We start from the raw sequence: 16,506 nt of genomic DNA, 5'->3' as shown, positions 1-16,506 counted from the left end.
ATATGTCATATGCACTAAGCCACCTGACGGGTTGTTTTCAAAAGCCTGTTTTTATTAACAACAACACCAGCACCATTACCACCACCAATACCAATACCACCACCACCAATACCGCCACCAATACCACCAATACCACCACCACCAATGCCACCACCACTATTACCACCACAGCCAATACCACCACCAATACCCACCACCTCCAATACCACCACCACCAATACCACCACCTCAGCACCTCTCGCTCACTAGTAAGAGCAGGGGCACTGTACGAGGCTGGAGCTGCAGCCGAGACCATTCCTCCCTCCCTTCATGCCTGCCATAATGCACAGCCCGCCCTGCACCAGGAGGTGAAGCCAGGGCCCTACTACAACTGGAGTGTTTTTTTATTAGGCCAACAATAGCAATGACATTATGCAATGCCACACTGCACACTCAAATCACGGAGAGGGCAGGAAAGAGCCCCCCTCTCGCTCTTCCTCCTGAGCCGCGATAGTGTAATCACAGAGCAAACGGTATTGGTGCGCTTTATTAGTGTTTATAGCTCAGCTCAAATGTAACTCTTACTGCACACTTTGTGTCTGTGTAATTTACAACACTTACACATCTTCTTCACTACACTATTCAGCACTACTTTGATGACATCTCAGGCCAGTGTTTTCTGCTGATATTTACAATTTACCAAGTGGTCGAGAAGGCCCTTTATTGCAACGCAATAGGTCTCACATTTGCGAGACTTTAAGCTATTAGTATTGTAAATGACAATGCTTTTTATTTATGTATTAAATCCCAAAACATAAATAAAAGGCATTGCCAATAGCTCCAACTCGTGTGATTGCAAGACCTATTGCATTGCAAATGCTTGTTAGGTAAAGCCTTCATGCTGTTTCTCAATGACCTATTGTGCTAAAAAAAACTACAAAAATGGGCTGTTAGCCCAGACATTACTTACCATTCGCTAGCATTAGTATCACTCTTCTTTGCTACTTTCTATTTTGGCAGAGCCTGCGAGGCATCACTTTTTTTTTTATTCTGCAGCCCATGGACAAAGTACAGGTTGATTTATCCTAATTAGTGTCCCTCCGCTGCTTGCTCTGAGATTGAGGCACTATTTCATCTAGGATGGACTGACATAGTTCAATCCTAAGCGGGCTTTCATGAAGCTCCAAACTCAATTGGTTAATGATCTAGCTGGGCATGGGGAAGTCAATTTCCCATTGCAGGCGCTGTTAAATTCGAAAAAAGAGTCTTCGTACGGCGGCGGTTTTTTCGAGACTGAGCCTCCGCCCGCTCTCTCACTCCTGATGTAGTGGAATCCAATGCGTGCGTTCAGGAGTACAAAGACTCTTTTTTCGGATTAATCAGCGCCTGCAATAGGAGATTGACTTCCCCATGCCCAGCTAGATCATTAACCAATTGAGTTTGGAGCTTCATGAAAGCCCGCTTAGGACTGAACGCTGCCAGTACATCCTAGATTCAATGCTCATCTGTCCTGATGAAGACCCCGTTGTGAGGCAACCAGTAACCCTCATCCCTGCTGGGGTCGAAACGTAGACCGTCTTTTCAAACCCAAACATGCTCATGGATCAAAATGTACTTACTGAAGATGTACCTATGAGTGATGTATATAGGAACTAACTGACCTTTTATAGGCTGGAAAGGCTTATCTGTACATATTTTGTATTGTATTTATGTCACAAACACCTTTACCCTGTCCTTCACCCACCAACTCACTACCTCCTCCCTATTCTTCCTTTCATGCCTTCTACACCTATGAGCACATTGACCCATTAATGCTTTGACTGAAAATTGCATTCAATGGGGCTACTATGTAAAAAATTAAATACCTGCTCTTGATCTCTTTGTGATCTATGGTGATCTGTTTTTTGGTTCACACTATGATGTATATTTGACTTTTTGAACTACTCCAACCACTTATGTAAACGTACTGTACCTTTGACATAGGCTGGGTAGTTTTTACTTGGGCATTACCCCGTAAAAACTCCACTATCTTTCCCTAAGCAGCAGCAAACCCAATATGCTCCTCGTAATCATGAAGCCCCTTATTTATGAGGACTTGCGTCACCTTTAAGCCACTGTTGCATCACTTTTTGTGTCACATTGGCCGCATAAAAAATGTGCCATGTTGCGCCCTATTTACAAAGTGACACATCTAAGCAGATGCATCACTTTGTAAAGCCCTGCACTACATTATACCTGCATCAGGCATAATGTATGCATGGTGTGAGCTCCCCTAAAAAAAGCCTTGTAGAAGTGGTGCAGTGAAATCTATCAGATTTTACTCCACCACTTCTAGAACACTACTAAATCAATAGCTTACGCCTGCCTCACAGCAGGCATAAAACTGATGCAGGTCCTTTGACATGTGGCTTGCCCCATGTGAAAGGACACATTGCTGGAGTTGCGTCTGTTTTCAGACACAACCCAGCAATGTGTATCTGGTATTCCTTGTGACATGATGCCTCATACAGTAACTATGACGCATCCATCATGTCGGAAGGAGGGTGCAGTGAAAACTGTTGCATCGGTGTTTTCATGCAGCGATGCAACAGTTTTCATAAATGAGGCCCAAAAAATGTAAAGTCCATTGTCAAGCTTCCATACGTCTGCAGGAGACCCATTCGCAATATGCTCAATAAAGAACTAATGCTTGAGCTCCACTCTTTCAAGGCCAGTACTGGCAAGTTGTCAGGGTGGCCTGAAAGTTACTCTTACTCTGGTCTCCTGAAATGTTGGACAGCTGAATTTTTCAGCGAGCAATATAACATTTGCTTCTTCATTCAGGACTTTATTGCAGTTGGAATGAAGAAGGTGCACAACTTTATTGATGGGCTGTTAGACATATAAGCGCTGTTCTCTTTGCAAGTATAATTTGCCACTGTTTAACCCAAAACTCTTTTAGGAGCTGCAGCAACAATGCTCCTCCTATCAAGTGTTGGCAAACTCAACAGGTCTCTTCCTATGCAAGATCTATTAGTTTAGTCAATGTCTTTTTTTCATGTCGTACAGCAGCACAGCTGCTGTTTAGCATAGCTAAAAGTAAAACAAAAGTGCTATGATGCGGTCAATGATGGCAACTTTGAAAACATTGACAAAACCAAATTGCCTTAATATTTCAATCATTTTTAAGCAATATTGTACAGCTGTGTGAATGCTGTGCAGCATGGGTTTAAGTAAAAAAAAGCACTATGATGCAGCCAGTGTTGACTGTGGATTGCTGTATAACATGGCAAAATAACATTGACAAAGCCAATAGGTGTTGCATAGGTAAGACCTATTCACTGTGCCAATGCTTGTTATTGCTAAATTGTATGGCTGGGTTTTAAACATTGTTTATAGTCCTGGTCTCTTGATATACAGCCGTAAAACAATTATTGTCCAGAGATTTTCATTTTTGATTTGTGTTTTTGTATCATTAGAGAAGTAATCACAAATTTTTGAAAATGCAGTTATTATGTATTATTCAGGAACCATGAGATCTATATGCATCATTTTAGTGTCAAAACATGAGTCCGTGGGTCTAGTCGTCTTATAGAGTCAGTGAATAACTCTTCAGAGCAACACTTCTGCAATTTTCCAAAATGCCAGATCTATAATGATGTGTTTTAGCCATCATATTGGTAATTTATTTTAACCTTGTTTTTGGTTCAAGTTTACTGTTGTTTAAAATTTGTAAACATATGTGATGCAGGTGGTAGCAGAGGATATTTCCCTCCTGACAGAGTGTTGCTAACTGCAAAATCTGAGGACACCTTCAAAACAGAAAAATGCGTCAAATGCCAAACTAATCTAAAAGTAAAGCGGCTAGGCAGAAGACAGTTTGAGAATGCTGCAGAAATCCGGCAAGATGAAGTTCAAAAAAGATTGAATCTGACAGTTGAAGAGGATCAAATATTTTATCATTGTAACAACAAGTGCTCCATGTCATGTACAATAGAAAAAAACCTGGACCAAATTTGCCAAAAAATAGTGAATCACAACAAGAATCAGAGTTTTCTGAGAAAGCGATGAAAACCAAAGCCAATTCCCATCCACTAAAATGATCGATGGCTACCTCTTGTCCACCTCCAACAATTGATCAGAAAGCAGTTGATCGTCAATGTTTCATCTGTGGTTTGGATCACTGACAGAACATCGACAAAATATCGAAATGCCAAAATATCGAGGATAAAATATCGACTGACAGAATATCGACTTCCTATCTTCAAACAGGTAAGTACAAAAATATCGACTCCAAAATATCGAGTGTAAAAAATATAGAATGTCAAAATATCAAATTTTTTAAGTATGTTAAAAGTAACTTAAAAGTAATATAACAGTAAATTAAATTATTATAAACATATTTAAAATAATTAAATAAACGAAAAATTAAGAAATAATTATTGTAACTTAAAAAAAATTATTAATACTTATATATATATATACATATTATTAACAAAACATATACAATATTTTTACCGTAGGATAGCGAGAGGGTTAAATGTACTCTAACGACTCCAGTGAGTGCAACAGTAGGGAAAGCGTTGGATATCGTAAGGGTAAAAATTACTATTCCAACTCCAATGAGTGTAACAGTAGGGTAAGCGTTCGATAGCATAGGGGTAAAACTTACTATTCCAACTCCAGAGAGTGTAACAGTAGGGTAAGTGTTGGATAGCGTAGGGGTAAAATGTACTATTCCAACTCCAGAGAGTGTAACAGTAGGGAAAGTGTTGGATAGCGTAGGGATTTAAATTACTATTCCTACTCCAGAGAGTGTAACAATAGGGAAAGCGTTGGATAGCGTAGGGGTTAAAATTACTATTCCAACGAGTGCAACAGTATGGAAAGCGTTGGATAGCGTAGGGATTAAAATTACTATTCCAACTCCAGAGAGTGTAACAGTAGGGAAAGCATTGGCTAGCGTAGGGGTTAAAATTACTATTTCAACTTCAGTGAGTGCAACAGTAGGGAAAGCGTTGGATAGCATAGGGGTTTAAATTACTATTCCAACTCCAGTAAGTATAACAGTAGGGTAAGCTTTGGATAGCGTAGGGGTAAAATTTACTATTCCAACTCCCGTGAGTGTAACAGTAAGGTAAGCATTGGATAGCGTAAGGGTAAAAATTACTATTCCAACTCCAGAGAGTGTAACAGTAGGGAAAGCTTTGGATAGCGTAGGGGTTACATTTACTATTCCAACTCCAATGAGTGCAACAGTAGGGAAAGCGTTGGATAGCGTAGGGGTGAAAATTACTATTCCAACTCTAGAGAGTGCAACAGTAGGGAAAGCATTGGATAGCATAGGGGTAAAAATTACTATTACCGCTCCAGAGAGTGCAACAGTAGTGAAAGAGTTGGATAGCGTAAGGGTAAAATTACTATTCCCACTCCAGTGAGTGCAACAGTAGGGAAAGCGTTGGATAGCGTAAGGGTTTAAATTACTATTCCAACTCCAGTGAGTGTAATAGTAGGGTAAACATTGGATCGTGTAGGGGTAAAATTTACTATTCCAACTCCAGAGAGTGTAACAGTAGGGAAAGCATTGGATAGCGTAGGGGTTAAATTTAATATTCCAACTCCAGTGAGTGCAACAGTAGGGAAAGTAAATACTTCTTATATAAATATAAATAACATAAATAGTAACATCTATTACAAATTATTTTAAATATTTTAGAATTGTTTAATTTATATTAATTAATCTATTACATTGTAAAATACAAATTATTTAATAATATAAATTACCTAGTAATACTAATAATTTACCTATTAACAATCAATTAATTTGTATTTTAAAATTATTTTACAAAATAAACTCAATATACTTTTTAAAACAATGTAATTACTTACAATTAAATTAATTGAAAAACTATTTCTCTATAAACACACAACCCACTACAAAATTAAATTAATTAAATTAACATATTTATCAATTAATCATTTAAATGTATTTACCTATTATATTGTAATTAATTACCAATTAATAATTATTGAACAAATAATTCTAAATAAATAACTTTTAATTAATTGACATATTTAATTAATTATGTTTAAATTACTTCCCACCCTATTCCCCCATAAACGTACAACCCGCTAAATTATCAATTAATCAATAAAAATGAACTACCAATTATATTTTAATTTACCAATTAATAACTAATTAACAAATAATTTTGAATAAATAACAATTATTTAAATAACATATTTTATTAATTATAATTAAATTACTTCCCGCCCTATTCCTATATAACAACAAAACCCGGTACAGAAAATAAATTACAAAAAATATAATATATATCACTTAATCAATTAAAATTAATTACCAATTATATTTAAATTATTTACCATTTAATAATTAAATAACAATTGATTCTAAATAAATACCAATTAATTAAAAACATATTTAATTAATTATATTTAAATGACTTCTCACCCTATTCCCCTATAAACCCACAACCCACTACAGAAAATATATTACTAAAAATAATATATTTATCAATTAAATAATTAAAATTAATCACTAATTATATTTTAATTAATTACCAATTAATATTTATTTAACAGTTTATTTTAAATAAATAACAATTATTTAAATAACATATTTAATAATTATAATTAAATTACTTTCCACCCTATTCCCCTATAAACCCACAACCCGCTAAAGAAAAGAAATTACTAAAAATAATATATTTATCAATTAATCAATTAAAATTATTCACCAATTATTTTTTAATTAATTACCAATTAATAATTAACTAACAATTAATTTTAAATAAATAACAAATATTCAAATAACATATTTAATTAATTATAAATAAATTACTTCCCACCCTATCCCCTATAAACCCACAACCCGCTACAGATTTATACTACACAAAAATTAAACATTAATATTAACTTACCTTAAATTCGATTTTTTTGTTGTCTGTATTCTGTCTAGTCTATATTATGTCCATTCTATATTTTTGAATCGATATTATTGCTATTCTAGTCGATATTACATTTTTCTAGTCGATATTTTTGTAGTCTATAATATGTCTAGTCGATATTATGTCTAGTCGAAATTAAAAACTTGATATTATGTCTAGTCGAAATAAAAAACCCGATATTATGTCTACTTACCCTGTGGTTTAGCCAGAACCAGGGCCAAAAGTACTGACGAAAGAATAAAGTACAGAGTATGTGAGTCTCAAAAGCTAAATATGTTTTTATCTGCAGCTAGTTTCTTCCAAGATGAAGTTTTCAGCTGAGTAGCTGATCTAAACAGCGAGGTATATATATATTTGCAGCAAATTTGCATGTCCACCCGAACTGCATCCATACATACATTTGAAAATATGAATGTACAAAGAGCTCCCAGCAGCAGCGTAATTCCCAGCCTACAGTTAATTTTACACTCTTTGAAAAAGCAAATGAAGTTTTAAAGCCACTCTTGGGTTTTGTCCACGGGTTCTTACTCAGATAGATACGAGAAATAATGGTCAAGACTGTTGAAACTGTATTGATTCATAATAAAGAAATTAAGATTTTTCTAGTGAGAATGTACAATGAAAGAATTCGTTTTTTGTCAGCCTAACAAAAAGAATGAGCCGCCACTTATGCTGCTCTCAGCAGATTTGACTCCTGAAGTTCTTGCAGCCAAAATAATATCACAGGATGCAGTAAAATCAGCAGGGGCCATTTTAATAACGGTTCTGAAAGATTTTGATTTTTTAGACTTAATTGCATATTTTGTGATGCCCAAGAGCTCCACAAATCATGGGAGTCAACAAGAATGCCTGATGTTGTCTTACCAATTTTTACATCATGTTTTAATATCAGCAAAGTAAAACTGTTAAAAACTAAAGTTCTTGAGCTCGGAACTGAAGTTAGCAACATTGATGATGACTTTGAAGATATTAGCGAAGAAGTGGTAGACTATTTTATGAACTGACAGGCTATGCTGTGCAAATGTACAGTATTTTCCAAATCTTGTTATATTATTTAGATCACAGCAAAAAAGTAAACTCCGCTACACATTATGACCACCCACACAATTTATGACAAGTGCAAAAGTAGAGAGTTAATCACCTCAATGAATAGGAGTGGTGTATCAACAAGCTATAATGACATAGTACAGAGCATGAACTTGTTAGCAGCTCATGTAAAATATTGTGAATCCAACAGCACACCACTTCCAAGTCACTTTACCAGGAAAGGATTTACAATTGCTAATCTTGATAATTTTAATTTTGAAGACAGCTCTTCTTTGTCTAGAACATCCAGCACACATGGTACTGCCATGGTGCCTTTTTCAAGACTGTACCAATGAAGTAACTGCTGGAAAACAAGCTGTTTCAGTTGTAGGCGTAAACAAACAAAGCTGCAAACTTATAAACCAACTGCCTGGACAACGTGTACAACATCACTACAAGCCAGCAACACATCCCAGTGTACCAGAAAGTTGCAAAGTGGCTTCTACCCGATGCTGTGGTCATCAAAGTTGATTTAACTGAATTTATCATATTGCTTATTCAGTGGGGACTGATGGAGGAAGAAAAGCCAATTGCTCCGTGGGCTGGAATTCATGCTGTGATCTCCCAGAATACGGTTTCACTAGAAAAGGTTGAATTTTTACCAGTAATACCATCTCCTATCACAAACTACACAACAGTATACGCAACTCTTAAGATTTTCCAAAATTTTAGTGCTCAGCTTGAAGACCAGCCTATCCTGCCAAATTTCTGCGTTTTAGGGGATTTCCATATTGTAGTTGACAGTACAGTAGAATGTATTGATCCAATGATGGGCGTTTTCCACATGACAAAAGTTGCATTGCGGTTTGCAGAAAGTTATCTAAGCAGATGTGGCATAGACAATGTACTTCTTGAGGCTGAAATCTTGGGAAGCAAAACTGCGCAGCCAGTATTCATACTCATTATGTTTGTTTGATACAAGGTATGCTCATTTTTTCTGAGGCTATAGAAACATTGCATTGGGATGCTTTCTTGAACAGGAATGGACAATTAGGTTTTGTATATATTTTTTCAGAAGTGAACAAGGCATAGGGTACACTCAAAAAACATAATGCAAAACCAGAAAATCTTCAATACACTCAGTTCAAAATCAGAAAACCTGAAGGCCAAGTTTGTAGAGTTTTAAAGAATGTGAAAAAATATCAGAATTTTGCAAGTACTGTGGAAATGTTTTACACATGATAGCTCTAGTGTAAAACTTGGTACATGCTCATGGAGAAGATGATTGGGAGCTGCATGTGAAGACTTTGGAGGCACTGATTACTGTGTTCCGCAAATTAAATTGCATACACTACCTAAGATTTGTGTCAAGGTATTGGAAAGAGTGAAGAAGCTAGAGGTAGAAAAACGATACCTCTACAGCAAATCCATCCAAAGACATATTGTGGTGAAAGACATAGAGAGAAGGTCTAATGCTTTGGCTCCAGATATGAAATGGAACAGACCATCCAGAGATCACGGAAAAGCTATAAGGGAATTGCTGGTCATATACATAAAAGTGAATATGTTGCTAAAGTCTTTTTAATTGTAATGTTTTCAGAGAGATGACAAATTCAAAATTAATGGACCACCGCAAAACTATTCCCCACGACGAGCTTGTGGGAAAAAGAGGGCAACGTTTTAATAAACATGTTGGCAACCTTCTTCATTTCATGCAGCAGCAGGGTAACCCCTATGAAACGACTGAACCCGTGTGACTACACAACTTCATGGCCAAACAATATGTTGATAATGTTGTAAAGACACATCTACTAGATGTCCTGGAACATGGATTGAAACTATAAGCAGAACTAAAGCAAGAGAGATATTATTGAAAGAGAAAAAAGAGTTTGAAATACTCACTAAAGCTAAACTTCCATGATAAGAGTTTTGTCCAACCTGCCACTTCAAAACAGGTTACAAAAATACAACTTTCACAAGAGTGATGGATGTAGCAAATGAAAGGGGTGAATTTATCAAGGACATGATCTTCTTCCACCAAACACATTTTTTGATGGAGATGCTGCAACCAAACCAGTGAAGCAAAAACTCGTACAAGAGCTTGAAAAAAAGCTTTTACCTGAATAATTTCAAATAATTTGAAAATGTGAATTTACTAAAAACTGCTGTTGTTGTGGACTATATGTCACAATTGCAAATGGTTAAGATTTCATCAGACTGTTCTAAATATATCAAAGTCAGTGTGCACCTTGCAAGAACTACACATCGTCTTGTAAAACATCGTCTTTGACAGTTAACTTGAAGTATCTGTCAAAGAATGTGAGAGAAGCGCAAGAATGTCTACAAGTGTTACAGTTGACCTTGCTTGCATCAGAAATTCAATACCTATACCTGTGCAACTTGATAAACTCTGGTCACCAACATCAAACAAGATGAACTTGGAGATGTTAACTCGCCAAAACATTTTTGATGCTTTAGTGAACACTTAGGGCCCCATTATGATGTCGGGCGGATCGCCACCGCCATGGTGTCGGTGGCGATCCGCCCGACAAAAATGCCCGCCCGCCACCCTTTTCCCCGCCACATTACAATGGCGGGGGGGACCGCTGCGGAGCCAAACACCGCCCGCCACTTTTCCGCTCCGGTCACCTTGTGGCCAGGGTGGAAAACGAGTAACATGCAGGCAGTGTCTGTCAGACACCGCCCGCAATATTACAATGGGCTTTTTTAAATGCCTTTCCGTGGCGGCAATGCCGCCACGGAAAGGCATGCGGTGTTCACTCTGGCCAAAGGGGGGTGGCACACGGGGGGGTACCTGTGGTTCCCCCTGCCTTTGCATACTCGAAGAGGCAGGCACCACGCGGTGCCTGCCGCTTCAAATATGCAAATGCGTGCTTTTGTTTTGTGGCGGGCGGAGCAGTGAGCACCGCCCGCCACAATGTTAAATTGAGGAATGCGCCCGCCACTGTGGTGGGCGCATCCTAATGGCAATGTCGGGACCCCCGCCCTTTAGGCGGGCGGTCCCGAGTTCCGCTAGGGCCATCCTAATGTGCCCCATAATTTCTAATTATTGCAAGTGGAATGAATGTCAGTGCCTGCAGAGATATATTCAAAAGGTACAGGCTATATTGTTAACAGAAAATTGGAGAAAGCTGACCTTCGTGTTGTGCCACATATTGCGTGGACTGTTCGAAATGGTTACAATCAAGTCATTGTATTGACAAATGACCGAGATGTTATTATTTGACATGTTCATAAGTGAAGGATTGTCAGAGTTATGGGTACATTATGGAACAGGCGAGAAAAGACACTTAATCCGGCTTTAAATTCTGTGCAAAAAACGTGACTCAGAGATGCCCAGTATTCTTAATAAGGGACATTTTCCAGACCAAAATGTATGTGCTCTCACCCCTAAAACATGTAGAAATTGAATCTATGACAGAATTTCGACAGACAGAATTTCGACCTACACAAATATCGGCGTGATTATATCGATAGCAAAAATATCGACGCCCTATGTACAACATGGTAAGTAGCAAAATATCGAAAAAATAATTTTGATGTTAAAAATATCGATGTTAAATATATCGATTTTTTTTAATTTAAAATAACATAAAAAATACTGTAAATAATACTTATTAATTACTTAAGCATATTTAAATATATGTAATAATGGAAAATAAAATAATAATACATATTTAATTTAAAAAATAATAATTAAAAATAATATATAATATATAATTACTTAACAATAATTACTATTCCCACTCCAGTGGGTGGAACAGTAGGGAAAACTGACCCTGAACCCTAAAAATACCCCTTTACCCAAAAACCTAAAACTGACCCTGAACCCTAAAAATACCCCTTTACCCAAAAACTGAAAACTGACCCTGAATCCTAAAAATACCCCTTTACCCAAAAACTAAAAACTGACCCTGAACCCTAAAAATACCCCTTTACCCAAAACTGAAAACTGACCCTGAACACCAAAAATACCCCTTTACCCAAAAACTGAAAACTGACCCTGAACCCTAAAAATAACCCTTTACCCAAAAACTGAAAACTGACCCTGAACCCTTAAAACACCCCTTTACCAACAAACTGAAAACTGACCCTGAACCCAAAAAATAGACCTTTACCCAAGAACTGAAAACTGACCCTGAACCCAAAAAATGCACCTTTACCCAAGAACTGAAAACTGACCCTGAATCCAAAAAATACCCCTTTACCCCAAAAACCAAAACTGACCCAGAACACTAAAAGTACCCCTTTACCCAAAAACCCAAAACTGACCCTGAACCCTAAAAATACTCATTTACCCAAAATAAATTAATATTACAATTAAATTACTTCCCACCCTATTCCCCTATAAACCCACAACCCGCTCCAGCAGTAAAACATATAATTTAGTTAAAAATATACATAAATTATCAATTAATTATTCTATTAACCAATTAAAAAAAAATCATTGCCAATTAATATTCCATAGCAAAATAAATTAATCATTAAAAAATATTATTTTCATTACAAATAAATTACTTCCCACCCTATTCCCCTAAAAACACACAACCCGGTCCAGTAGTAAAACATATAATTTACTTAAAAAAATACATAAATTAGCAATTAATTAATCAATTAATCAATGAAAATAATTCATTGCCAATTAATATTGAATTGCAAAATAAATTAATCATTAATTTTTTTTTATTTAATTACAAATAAATTACTTCCCACCCTATTCCCCTAAAATCCCACAACCCGCTCCAGTAGTAAAACATATAATTTACTTAAAAAAATACATAAATTAGCAATTAATTAATCAATTAATCAATTAAAATAATTCATTGCCAATTACTATTGAATAGCAAAATAAATTAATCATTAAAAAATAATTATTTAATTACAAATAAATTACTTCCCACCCTATTCCCCTATAAACCCACAACCCGCTCTGGTAGTAAAACATAATATTTACTTTTATATATTTTTTCTTTATAAAAACATATTAAACACATATTATAACAATTAATTTAAATACTTAACTAATATTTCTAACACATATTAGTAAATCGAAATTACTTACATCGATATATATGCTATCGATATAAGTAATGTCGATATTACTTACATCGATATATATGCTATCGATATAAGTAATTTCGATATTACTTACCTTAGAGTCGATATTCTGGCCATCGATATTCTGGACATCGATATTCTGTCCCATCGATATTAGCAACTCGATATTAGTGTAAGTCGAAATAACCCAATCGATATTTTGACTGTGTACCGTAGAAATTGTCTAATCCCTGATACGCTTATGTAACTTTCTTATAAGGACATAGTATATGTCACCTGTGGTCTGCAGTACTAATTGTGCCATCCTCTAGCATAGCAAAGGAAAACATGGCTCAGACCCACCATTGCAGCCTGAATACTGCAGGGTAAAATCAGCAGTGCGAGCTGCTATAATGAGATTTTCACAGGGATAAACCTCCCTATTACATATTAGCAAGTGACCATTATGTAAGCCGTTTAGCCAAAAGCTAGAGATAAATGACATTTTAAAGTGGGACACGTAGAAAATTAACTATCCCATGTACAGTGAGAAGGCCCTCAAAGCTATTTTCATTGCGGTAGCCCTTATTGTTCTATGCCGAAAACCTGAACACAGATTAAAATACTAATGATGAATCTTTGCTCTGGGACCAGCTAAAAAAATAATAATAAACCTTTATTTTAAATGTTTAAGTTGTAGTAATAATAAATATTGAGGTAAATCACTTTTAGAAAGTTTCTTTTATCAGCGTGAACTGTCAGAAGGCTAATTAGTATTAATCTCTGCCATTTCCCAGCCTGTGCTCAGCTGGGAAATTAGTGTGAATGGGGTGTGCACTTCCACATAGGAGTACAAAATAGGCTGACCAAAAAGGACTGAGATGACTCCTCTGAGCTCAGTAAAATATAAAGGGTTGAGGATGTGGCCCTCCAATTGACACAAGTGTGTTAAATCCTGCATAATATATGGATATGTTTTCCACAATTGTGATGGAACAAGCAAGATGCTAGAACAAATCTTGTGTATTCCCTAGCTGATTGTGAAAGGACACTCATTTTCTTCTGTTCAGTCTTTTGCCTCTAGGTTTGTTGGGGGTTACAAGGTACCCGTGCCTACTTCACACTGGATTTTAATATGAGATGTGGGAGTCAACATATAATTACTATCCCCCCCAGCCCAAGTTTAGTGTGGCCACAGACATTCACCATCTTGGATTTGCATTGTCACATTGCATTTTTGGTCTGTTCACAGTAAAGCTACCAGGAACCATTGCCAAAGTAGGCAGGTCAGGGCCTGGGAACCTTTACTTCATTTGTCAGAGTGACTTGGAGTTTCCACCACTCATAAGCTGGTGTATAAAGCTAGACCTCATGCAGCCTTCCTCAGAGCACTCCTGGACTTGCAAAAGGATCCCAAGTGGCCTAAACCTGCAGCACTTGGCATCTGAGAACTGTGAGAAGGTCCTGAGGAGTCTGGACACACTTCAGCTTGAAACCCAAGCACAGGAAGATCTGCAAGGATTCCAATCCCTGGGTGGCTCCAGGAACATAAACAAGCTGAAGAGGACATTCCTGTGAAGAATCCCAGCTGACAAGTGGGAACTGGACCTGGACTGAACTTTGCTGTTGCCCTCTGTCTGATACCCTGAGAGTCTATAATTGCTCCCCAAAGGTCCCGAGCCTCTTGTGGCTACTTGGGTACTAAAATAAGTTTGAGAAATGTTTAAACTTCTTCAGGGTTCCAAACATTCAAGGTGACAGACTACAAAAAGTGTTCAACCATCCGTCCGCGGCTTTAGATTGCAAGGCATGTTTGTACTACATAAAGAAGAATTTTTCTTCAGATAAACAACAGACTCTTTTCATTTTGGGGCTTAGATATTTTTTTGAACTTCCCTTCTCTCAGGCCATAGTGGACCAATCTACATGATACATCTAGCCCACACTCCATTGCAGTTGGTATCATTTCCCTTCACGGTTCCAGTCTGTCTTCACAGTGGTACACGCGTCTTCCGATCGCGTGCCCCTCGTTGACTGCACACTGTCTAGCTCCCGATCCCACCGGTGTGTTGGAAGTCGGAGCTTCTAACACGCTGGTGGGACACGCCATCGGGGGCTAGACAGTGTGCAGTCACCAATGGGGGAACGCGATCGGAAGACGCGTGTACCATTGTGAAGATGGTTGCAGGTACGAGGAGACTTCGCAACCGCTAGGTTTTAGGTGAATCTCGAGTGAAGTTGAGAATTGGAACCCCTTACAGCCCTGAAGAAGTTGCGTGATGATTCAGCAACGAAACATGTTGGCAGTATTAAGTTGATCATGGTTTGACGGAAACTATTTTTAATTGAGGAAGCTTGCAGCATTCAATAAAGTTGTGTCAGGCCAGCAAGCTTTACTGGTTTTTAACGGTGAGAATTATATTTTCAGATTCTCACAGGTGTCCAATGGGCACAAAAATGAAAAACACTAGGCACTGATTGTTTAAGTTTTTCTATCACTTTTAACCTATTTGTTGGAGATTCTTCCAAAAGGAGAACTCCCACTTATCTTTTCTCTACACAGAGAGATAGTGACCGATGATGACAAGTGGGCATACTGGCAAGTACCAGCCAGCAGCCCCCTGGGTGTTTCTAGCATGAGGTACTCTCTCTCTTCTCTCACACTTTTTACACTTTTTCCACAATTCTTTGGTGATTTTCAGGTGGGATGAAGTCTCTGATCGTTTTTAAGATATTAAATTGCTACACCACGACAATTTGAGCTGTGATAAGACTCACACTGTAGGAAATGGAAAAATATTGAAAATCCTGGTGTCATAGTCTAAGTAACGGGTGTAGAGTAGGCTAGGCTATTTGTTGTCTATAATACTTTGACTGGGGGGCAGCCTGGCCTTCATTTCCCCGTTGACTCCTATTGTGTTGGTGTAGTACATGAGGTATCAGAAATACTACTGTCATAAACAGAAATGCATTAAAATACAAAAATATTTGAAAACATTAAAATTGCAAATATCATAACTACACGCCCCATCCGTCTCCCTTCTAGAAAAACAGGTAAGAGAAGGGTGGTCACTCGCATAACCTCCCCATGCGCGGGTACACCACAGGGTAGAGACCCTGGCAAACAAAGGTGGGTGTTGGCACAAAGGGGCAAACCCTTGGGACTAAAAGAAAACCAACATCCACAAGACCCAAAGAGTATAAGTCACTCTAGATAACAGGAAGAAAAGCAAAAGTTCCCCTAGTTAGGGTAGAAGGCCAGCTGACACTGAGATTTATGATAAAGGTCCGTAAAGGGTAACGGAAGAGGTCTGAACACTAGAGAGAAGCTTCTCACTCAAAGTCCTACGAACGTGAAACCCTTGGCCACGAGTTCCTTGCAGGTGGACTTCGACCGGAGCATAGTGTCAAGATGAAAGGATACTCCATAGGTAGTAACCCTTAGAACTGACCAAACACCTTCCCTCAAACAAGAGAACAACACAGGGTGCTCACC

This window comes from Lissotriton vulgaris, chromosome 8, assembly GCF_964263255.1.
Source record: "Lissotriton vulgaris chromosome 8, aLisVul1.2, whole genome shotgun sequence".
NCBI lineage: Eukaryota > Metazoa > Chordata > Amphibia > Caudata > Salamandridae > Lissotriton > Lissotriton vulgaris.
Note: the sequence above shows the minus strand (reverse complement) of the source record.